This window comes from Citrus clementina, unplaced genomic scaffold, assembly GCF_000493195.1.
Source record: "Citrus clementina cultivar Clemenules unplaced genomic scaffold, Citrus_clementina_v1.0 scaffold_10, whole genome shotgun sequence".
In the NCBI taxonomy this organism is placed as follows: Eukaryota; Viridiplantae; Streptophyta; class Magnoliopsida; order Sapindales; family Rutaceae; genus Citrus; species Citrus x clementina.
Window position 1 is genome coordinate 19,409 of NW_006263302.1, and position 9,704 is coordinate 29,112.

Here is a 9,704-nt window from a genome sequence, read left to right on the forward strand (position 1 = left end):
AACACTTGGGATGAAGAGATTGGGGATATAATCTCTTGTTGTAAAGGTCCATTGACACCTTGGAAGTCAATTGTAAACATTTGAAGCCTTGGGAGGCTTAGATAGTGAAATCCTCAAGCCGGGTGAGCTTGGAGGCGTGGACGTAGACGGGGATAGCCGAACCGTGTAAAAATCATTGTGTTTGTTTTCTCTTCCCTTACTCTTTTAATATTGTGCTTGATTGAATTTATTGTTTTTGATTTGATTAAGGCAATGGGTTAAATTGTTGTGCGAATTGTATTGCATAAATTTTAAAATCCCAATTCACCCCTCCTCTTGGGTTGTATAACTTGCATTTTACTAATTTCACTTTCCCGCTTGAATCTCCCTCTGTTTTGCTCTCTGTTCTGTGGTGTTCCCCAATTGTAGCTGCTGCCACAGCAGGCTTTCCATATTCTAGGTACGATTGTCTCGATTCCTCAGCCGCTTTCATTAATAATTCCTCACCTACCTTTGCCACACAAGTCATCTCCACTGACATTTCTTCATTGGGGCTATACATTTGGGTTATGCCCGATCCATCATGCTTACTCGGGTTTGGATTGCTTGGTTGCTCTTTCGGTTTTGGTTGTGTCTGGATCTGAACTCCTGTGTTTCCGGTGGCTACATCCGGTTGATCATCCCTTTTACTCTTTCTGTTTTTGCCTTTGTTGAGCTTAGCTAATTCAAATGGTGTAGGTGCTTTCATCCATCCACCATAAATGAGCTTCTCCTTTGATTGGCCCTTGTACTTGATGCATTCCCTAAACTGATGTTTGATAAGTCCACAGCAGAAGCAAAAATCCGGTAGCCTCTCATACTTAATAAGCATCACAATATCTTCCTCGCCTTCCTGTTTTAGTATTAGGATTCTCCTTAAGGTTTTAGTAATGTCCACTGAGATTTTCACCCGAGCGAAAGGGCCTATACATTCCCCTTCTTCGTCTGTCTCTACTTCCTCCACTAGTCCAATCTTTTCCCCTAATTTTTCAATGGTTTCTTTCACCATACACTTGATGGGCATTCCATGGATTTGCACCCAAAAAAATGTATGTGTAAAAGTCTGTCGTTTTATGCTCCCCATTCCCACTGGTTCTACAAGCACTATTAAGGCTTTGCCAAAATGCCATGGCCCTGCAGTCAGCACTCTCTTTTTATCCTGTTTTGTAGCAAACTTAAAGACGAAAATATTGTCTCCCAGACTCTCCACCGTAATCTCCTTAGTAGTTTTCCATGCTTGCTGCATTGCGTATCTCAACCCATCTTTGTTTACATCTCTATTGAGGAGAATCTTGCCCACAAGACAATGGGCTGCTACCCTTTCTCCTTCCTTTTTCATTCCACCAATGAAAAGGACTGCATCCTCTTCCTAAACCCTAAACCCTAAATCCTAAGATCTTCACAGCAATTTAAGGTCTTCAGAAAGAAGCCAACCACCGCCGACAGTAGTTAAACTTCTGTATTTGACTGCCTTTTACACTACCTCAATAACTTAAGTAATGAAGAAACACCCAACATGTGAGTGACGTATATCGGGTTATGGCAACCCCCCTTTCCTTCCATACCAAGTTCTTTTCTAGAGAGAAAAAGAGCTCTCGTAAGAAGAGTTTTAGATTCCCCTCAATCTGTGCTAAAAAAATAGAGCTTTAAAGTAAGACTTTCTTTTTCGAGAAACTACAGTACAATTCTGTCTGGTATTTAAAAATTATTTCTTTACTATTTTTATTAATATGAGAGAAAATAGGTTTTTCAATATTAGTACTGGTTCCATTATTAGGTGACTTATTTATTCACAAAATAATTGATATTAGCAAATAATTCTACCCATCAAAATTATCGTTATCTGATGGGTAACACATATTGTGTCAAAATAAATATTGTTTAAAGGAAAAAAATATATATATATTTTTAACAATTTTGGGTCAAAATAGATGTTGTTTGAAGTATGGGCGTTGGGCAAATAACACAAAACAAAGCAAAATGGTCGTTGATCATGAAATGTGGAAATTAATAACGCAAACCGGTTCGTGAATTAGGTCTAAATGCACAAAAGAAAAATGATAAAATTCAGGAATTTATGCATAGAGATTAATTGAAAACGATCATTACATCTTCATCAAGTCATAAATCATAATCGCAATTTTCAAACACGTCTTGTGGCGTTGACGATGGAAGATCCACAAACCCATTAAATTTCGACTTTAAAGAATTTAAAGTAAAGTAATTGAAGGTAACTCGTTGAAATTTCCCCTAAACTTTGAGCGGACTAGAATCCTTGTCAAAGAAACTATGATAAAGATTTTGTAATAAGGAATTTGATTTTGACTTTGAAATAGTAGTAGCAATGGATATTGATTTTAGACATGTTTATGCTGGCTAGTTGTTTTAAGCAGCAAAATTTTTTGGGATGGTATTTAAAATTTGGTGTTTAAACCTAACCTATTGGATGGACAGAAAATTTTATTACATTCATGAAATAATTATCGTGTAGATTTAAATGATTAAATATTGAGAATTTATAAATAGTTAACATGTACATTGAAACTACTAATTTGACTGCAATCCTTTCAAAAAAGTTCAATTTACAAATGAATAATATTTTTTATGCTACATAATTTTTACGGCTACGTGTTTTTTTAATTTTCATATTTTAAATTAAGTATTTATTTAATTCTTAAAAATATTTTAATAAATTTTTATTAGTAATTTTGTTACATTCATACTCTTACTTTTTCTTTATTTTTATAATAATTTAATATTCTTACAAAAATCTTGGAGAAATTAACAGAAAGAAAATAAGTATTAATTTGCTAATTGCTCAGCTCCGTTCAGAACATAGACACAGTGTTGAAAAATGTAATGATATCATTTTACGGAAACAAATTCAAAAACGAATGCAAAATGGAGGTGCCATTAGCCGGTGGGGGCCAGCTTGGTGATTAATCTTTTACGCCTGTTGGCGTAAGTGGGTACTGACGAGTTAATAACAAAATTTTAGTGTTTTTATTTTTTAAATTAGTTTCAATCTCCAGATATTATTATATGAACTTTATTGAGAATCTAAATTTGTGGATATATGCTGACGAAAATAATGTTCTTTGAAAAAATTAGTTACAACAAATAAATATTACAATACGAGGTCTATTAAGATTATAAATGTGTAAATACTAATGAATTTAGTCTTTTTTTAATTAATAATAATATACAAATATTATAACATGAGATATACCGAGAATTTAAAAGCATGCACATAGTATATAGTACAGCTCGAATTGTGGAGACTTAGTTTAGAAATCAAATTCTACTAATAATAAGTATTGACTAATAAGGCAGTCGTTTAAAATTCTATATTTTAAGAATTTCTCATTTTTTGTTATTATTTTCTCAAAAATTTTCTAATTAATAAAGTTTTTTTAAATTGCATATTGTAAGAAAACCTATCTATGTTTGTTAATTTTAGTGTTAAAGAGATATAATTAAATGGATCAAGCACCACTATTTTTTTTTGTGATTTTAATTTTCACTTAACCCCTTACTTTCTTTTTTATTTACAGTTTATTTATAACGTTATGTGCTTTGACTGATGACCTTTTAAAATGTAATTTTATTTTATTTAAAATTATTAACTTTTTTATTTACATTTATTTATAAGTTTATGTATTTTGGCTGGTGACCTTCTAAAATGTAATAATGAGAATAAATAATATTAAATAATTTTTTATTTTTAATAAAATGAATGATATTCAAAATTAATTCTTTTAAATAAAATATATAATAATAAAATAAAATTTATTTTTTAAGACTCACTAGTGATTAAACAACATAAATTTGAAACAATTGGGACTTATGTGCTAAATATTTTAACTCTTTAATTTTTTTGAGTTTTTGATAAATCGGGAGCATAATGTTAATATTCAAATAGACAAATCTCTACTATTGAAACTATCTTTTCATTGAATCCAACAGTTAAGGATTGAAATAATAATAAAAAAAATAAAATCAGGTGGTACCTTGCAACTGTTGCAAGGTAGTTGAGTCCATAATTAAATATTGTCTAACTATTAATTCATTCATTATTAGTCTTTCTAAGAAAAAAATTAAATTCTTTACCTTTTTAGTTTTCTAAGAAAGTTTAATTATTTAACGTTATAATCTTTGACTTTTAGTATTCCTTTTAATTTCTATTAGAACCTTATAATCTCAAAAATCAACAAATGAAACAATTTATTGATGGCTTGTCTACAAAGAAAATTATTATATTCATTGGTTTAAAAAAATTAATTTCTTGTAATATAAAGTCTATATCCATTATCTGATCATCAACTCATCTTCTCAACTTTTTATGAGCTACAATTCCAAATATTCTATTTGAAAATAATATTTTTCTTATTTATTTGATTGTTTATTTTTGTAATGGTTCTAACGAAACTAAAATATATCTTCTTCATTATTTTTTTGGTTTTGTTTTTAAAAACAAGTAACGTGGCTGTGGAACCCCAGTCCCATTGCTTTTTACATGGATTGTAAGATAACAAGACCCTACATATGAATCATCATCTAATCTCATCAAATCTAAAATTAAAAAAAATAAAAGAATTTGAATTGTGCCAACGATAATGGTCCTCGAGACCTAGCCAAGAATAGTATAGATTAGTATCAACTACTTGTTGCGCATTGAAAGGTGTTAATTGTGCAAAATTTAATTATTATTATTTTTTTCTTGAATTTTTCTCCCAAAATTTTGAAAAGACTCGAACTCTTTACCTTATTGAATAAGGATTCATCTTGATCTTATTTTTCACTTGACTTTTTAAGATCTGTTTACATGGGTCCTTTGTTAAATAGCGTGGTTAGAATTAACGTTTTTGATTTTTTTAATTTAAGATTCGGTCCTTATTTTTCTCTTCTTATCTCAATTATTTATAAAGGATCACATAATATATGGTCTATCAAAATGAATGGTTAAAATTTTTTTTGAATCAAATATCACTCATATATTTTTCAAAAAATAGGAAGGGAGTACACAAATAACAATTGAGATGGTTAGAAAGTTTTCCATCTAAAATATAAGATTTAGGGTAGCTAAATGCAAAATGTGCTAAAGCATCTCTTGTATTACATTTCCTTGGAATGTGGCATATCTGAAAATTGTGTTTTGGTACTAGTAAGTGTTAAACTTTTGAAATGATATACAATAGCTTCATACGAGTACTTCGCTCCCCCAAAATAAATTGTACAACACAAAATAAATCTGAATCTACAATTGAAGGAGACAAATCTCACACAGTGTGGAAGCAATACTAGATGTCTTTTTGATATACGTTCTTAAAACTCAAGAAAGGAGGCTCTCACGAGAGAGGAAAGATCTCAATTGAGAAAATAAATTAAATATTATTGATGAAGTTGTTAAAAAGAAACAAGAATAACAAGCCTATTTATGCTAGTTATAATGGATTGTAATCTTAATAAACTCATGATTCCTTATAAGATAAGGGATATGACCTAAACAAGAAAGAATAAAATAAATCCTAAAACTAGAAAAAGGAAATTAAACTTATACTCTCCTACTATGACTTTGCTTGTCCTACACCAGCCTCTTCCCCTTAAAGGAACTCATCCTCAAGCTGAATCAAATATATGGCAATGGTGAAGGTCTATAATAGTCGAACAAGTTTTGGACATTGAAAGTCTTAGAAATATTATAGTTGTCTGTAGGTCCATAAATAGGCACTGTCATTGATTTTTTGGAGGATGGAAAATGGTTCAATCTGTTTTTGCTTGAGCTTGTTGTATTCTCCCATAGGAAATCTCTTCTTTCATAAATGAACTATCACTTGATCTCTTACAATAGAGAAATTGAAGCATCTATACTTATCTGTGTCTATCTTGTAATTAGCAATGGATTTTTTAACTTCTTCTTGACTTTTTCGTAAACAGTTGATTATTTTCTTTACCATATGATTAGCAATGATGCTCATCTTAGGCATTTTAGGCAAAGGAATCAAATCTAAAGTATGTAAAGGAGGTCTAATATAGATGATCTTAAAAAGTGACTTTCTACTTGATCTATTAGACACATTGTTATAAGCAAACTCTATTTGAGATAGAACACAATCCCACTGGCTGACATTTTCATGATTCAAGCTTCCTATAATATTTCCTAAGATGTGATTTACAACTTCAATTTGCTCATCTTCTACTAATAACAGTTACTATGGTACTGCAAAGATGTGTCTATTCTTGTCCATAAAGTTTTCCAAAAATAGCTTAGAATTTTACTATCTCAATCAAAGACAATAGTCTTAGGTTATACGTATAAGTGAATAACCTATCGAAAGAACATTTGAGCAATGTTTCGTGTATTAAAAGTCTTATTACAAGAAACGCATGTCCCATTTTAGAAAATCGACAAATAACCATGGAGAAAGAATCCATTCTTTGTTGAGTTCGGGGAAGTCCTACTATGAAATCCATAAACCAATCTTTCTAAGGAGCTTCAAAGGAAAGAAGTGTACAAACCCATATTCTAGGCATAGCCTTTAGCTATCTATCATGTGTAACAATGTTTGATGAAATTTTCAATATCGCTTTTAAGGTGTGGCCAATAGTATCATGCTCTGCTAATGCAGTGCTTTTATCTCAACCTCCTCTTAATTCTCTACTATGAAATTCACAAGTTATATGCTCTCTTAAAGATCTTTTGAGAATGTATAAATGATCTCTAATCCATAGTATATCATATACTTACTTGAAGCTCTTAAAATATAATTTTTTTCATTCATCTTTGAAATCTTCATCGTTCGAATGGATTTCCTTTGGGTATTCAATGCCAATGATTTCACTTTTCATTGAGGTATGGAAAACTGCTTGGTGACTCAAAGAATATTAAGAGAAAAGGTAAACCTTTGAATGTCAGCAATCTAATGAACATGCATTTGATTTAGTTTTAAAGAATTGTTGAGGAATCTGATAGCTTTACGATCTTTACTCAGAGCACATTCCTTTTGAATTAAATAAGGCTCCCATTGTAGTAAAGTACTCAGAACAAATTTCTTCTAAATTAAAGAAGGCTCTACTACTGTAAAGTATAACCAACAACATATAATTCTTTTTCATAAGTAATTTTTTTTTACTTCATTAACCTTCTTACTAAAGGTTGTTTTAGGACAGCACCAATCTAATCATAAAAGCATCCCAGTCAGCTTTAAATAACTTATTAAAATTTGAAAGTGCAAGAATTGGTGCAGTAGTTAAACATTTTTTTTCAAAGTTACAAAGCTTTGTTCTTCCTTGTCTATCAAAACTAGCTGCCATTAATTTAGACAATTACTGAAAAGAGCAACAATGGTACTGAGTTCTTTGACAAAACGCGTATAAATTAATACTTTGTACTTCTATGATATTTAGTTCTTTGACAATTATAGTTCTTTGATATTTACTTCTCTGATATTTTGTACAAAAATGCTATCTGCTTTGCTATTCGACTTTTCATTAATCATAAAATGAGTAAAATACCCTTAAAATACATAAAATACTTGGAGTATAACAAAACACACAATCAAAGTTTAAAGTACTTAAATGCATAAAAATAAAATGTTAGTGAGATAAAATGATGATTTTACAATTTATAAATATGCATTCTCCAGCACTCAACAAAAGACGAAGGTTAAAGTCATTATATGTATCGTCAGTTAAGTCTGCTTATGTAGACAAGAATCGAAGGAATGAGATAGTAGATGCATACTCGGTTTAGGACATGTTAGTTATTACAAGTTGAAAGTGATGATGAACAAGTCAATACTCACAGATCTACCTCAACTTGAGGTGAGAATAGACAGTGTGTGTATGTATAGGTTGTCAGTATGGCAAGGCTCATCAACTTTCATACAAGAAGTCAAAGTTTAGAGTAAAAGAACCATTAAACCTGGCACACTCCAACGTGATTCTACTTGTCAAGCAACCTCTTATCTTTGGCATGCAATACATGATCACATTCATTGATGACTTCTCCAGGTATGTCTACGTCTTATTTATGAAAGAAAAATCTAATACTTTTTCAAAGTTTAAAGAAATCATAGATATAGCTAAAGAGAAGTTGGATAGAAAATTTGGCACCTATAAACAGACAACGGAGGAGAGTATACATCATAAGAGTTCTCCAAGTATCTTCAAATCTATAAGATACACCATCAGTTCAGTTATACTAATACAACACAACAGATAGCATAGTAAAACGAAAGAACTGGCATCTAACGCAGATTTATCCAAGTGTGATACACATAAAGAGTGTACCACGAAGGTTTTGGGCTAAAGTTATAAAGACGGCGGCTCACGTGATCAACAGATTTCCTCAACCAAAACTATAATTCATATCACCTTATGAGAAGAGTGGAATGTGAAGTCTATAGTCAGCCACTTTTATGTTTTCAGTTGTGTGTGTTATGCCTTCAAACCGAGCCACTTGTGAAGCAAATTTGACAAGAAGGTGTGAAGCAAATTTGACAAGAAGGCAATCTATTATATCTTTGTTGGGTATGACAGCTAGATGAAAAAATAGAGGTATTGTGATCCTAATAATGGATGGTGTTATGCAACACGAAATCTAATGTTTAAGGAAGCATCTTCATGATGGTCTTTACAAAAAAAAAAAAGAGCATCCAAATTCAAAAGAAATTAAAGATCAAATAAACAAACAAATTGTCGAAATTCGCCTGTAAAAAAGAGTCTGAAGATTCTAATGATCCAAGGGATGATGACATTGAAGATGATGAGGCATAAAGTCCTTGCAAAATAGGTGTTCACCAAAGCCCTATTGAAGACAATGAACCAAGTGCATCAGAATTAAAAAGCTTAAATCTCAACTTTGAAGATCCAAAAAAGTGCAAGCCAAATCTTAGGTAAGCTAATATAGTGGTTGTAGACGAAGAAAAAATAAAAGAACCCAAGACTTTGAAAAAGCAACAAAGAATTCTCATTAAATGAAGACCATGGAATAAGAAATTACTACACTGAAGTAGAATCAGACTTGAGATTTGGTTCCAAAACTAAATGATAACAAATCAATATCTTGTAAATGAGTGTACAAGATTAAGAAGCACCCAGGTAGTTCAGTTGAAAGATACAAGACTCGGTTGGTAACTCGATGACTTTCACAATAGTACGGGCTAGACTATAATGGAATATTTAGTCCGCCAGCAAAGCTCAAAACAATAAGAGTCCTACTTGTACTTACAACCAGCAAGAAATGAAAATTGTTGTAGATGGATGTAAAAATTGTCTTTCATTATATCAAGAAGTAATGTCCACCGAGTCCTTGTTTGAATAGTATCGCCTCCACTTTCAAAGAGATTGAAAGACAGTAAATGATCAAAATAAGGATGATGAAGATTTTAATATTATTAATTTGTTTCCACTTGCCATTATATTGCAATTGATCCCATAGTCCTTTTTTTTAAATTGTTTTACTTATTAATTTTTTCTATTTTTCAAAGGAAAAGGACACCTACATGTTAAAATTTAAAAAAAAAAGGTCACAAAGAAGAAAGAACCTCAAATTTTCAATAAAAGATAACTAATTTTTTTTTAACTATAATACCCTTTGTCCTTAATAACCCACAAAAAAATAACCCACAAAAATTGACTCTAATTTTTTAATAATAAATATATAATGTTAAAGTAAATGTAAT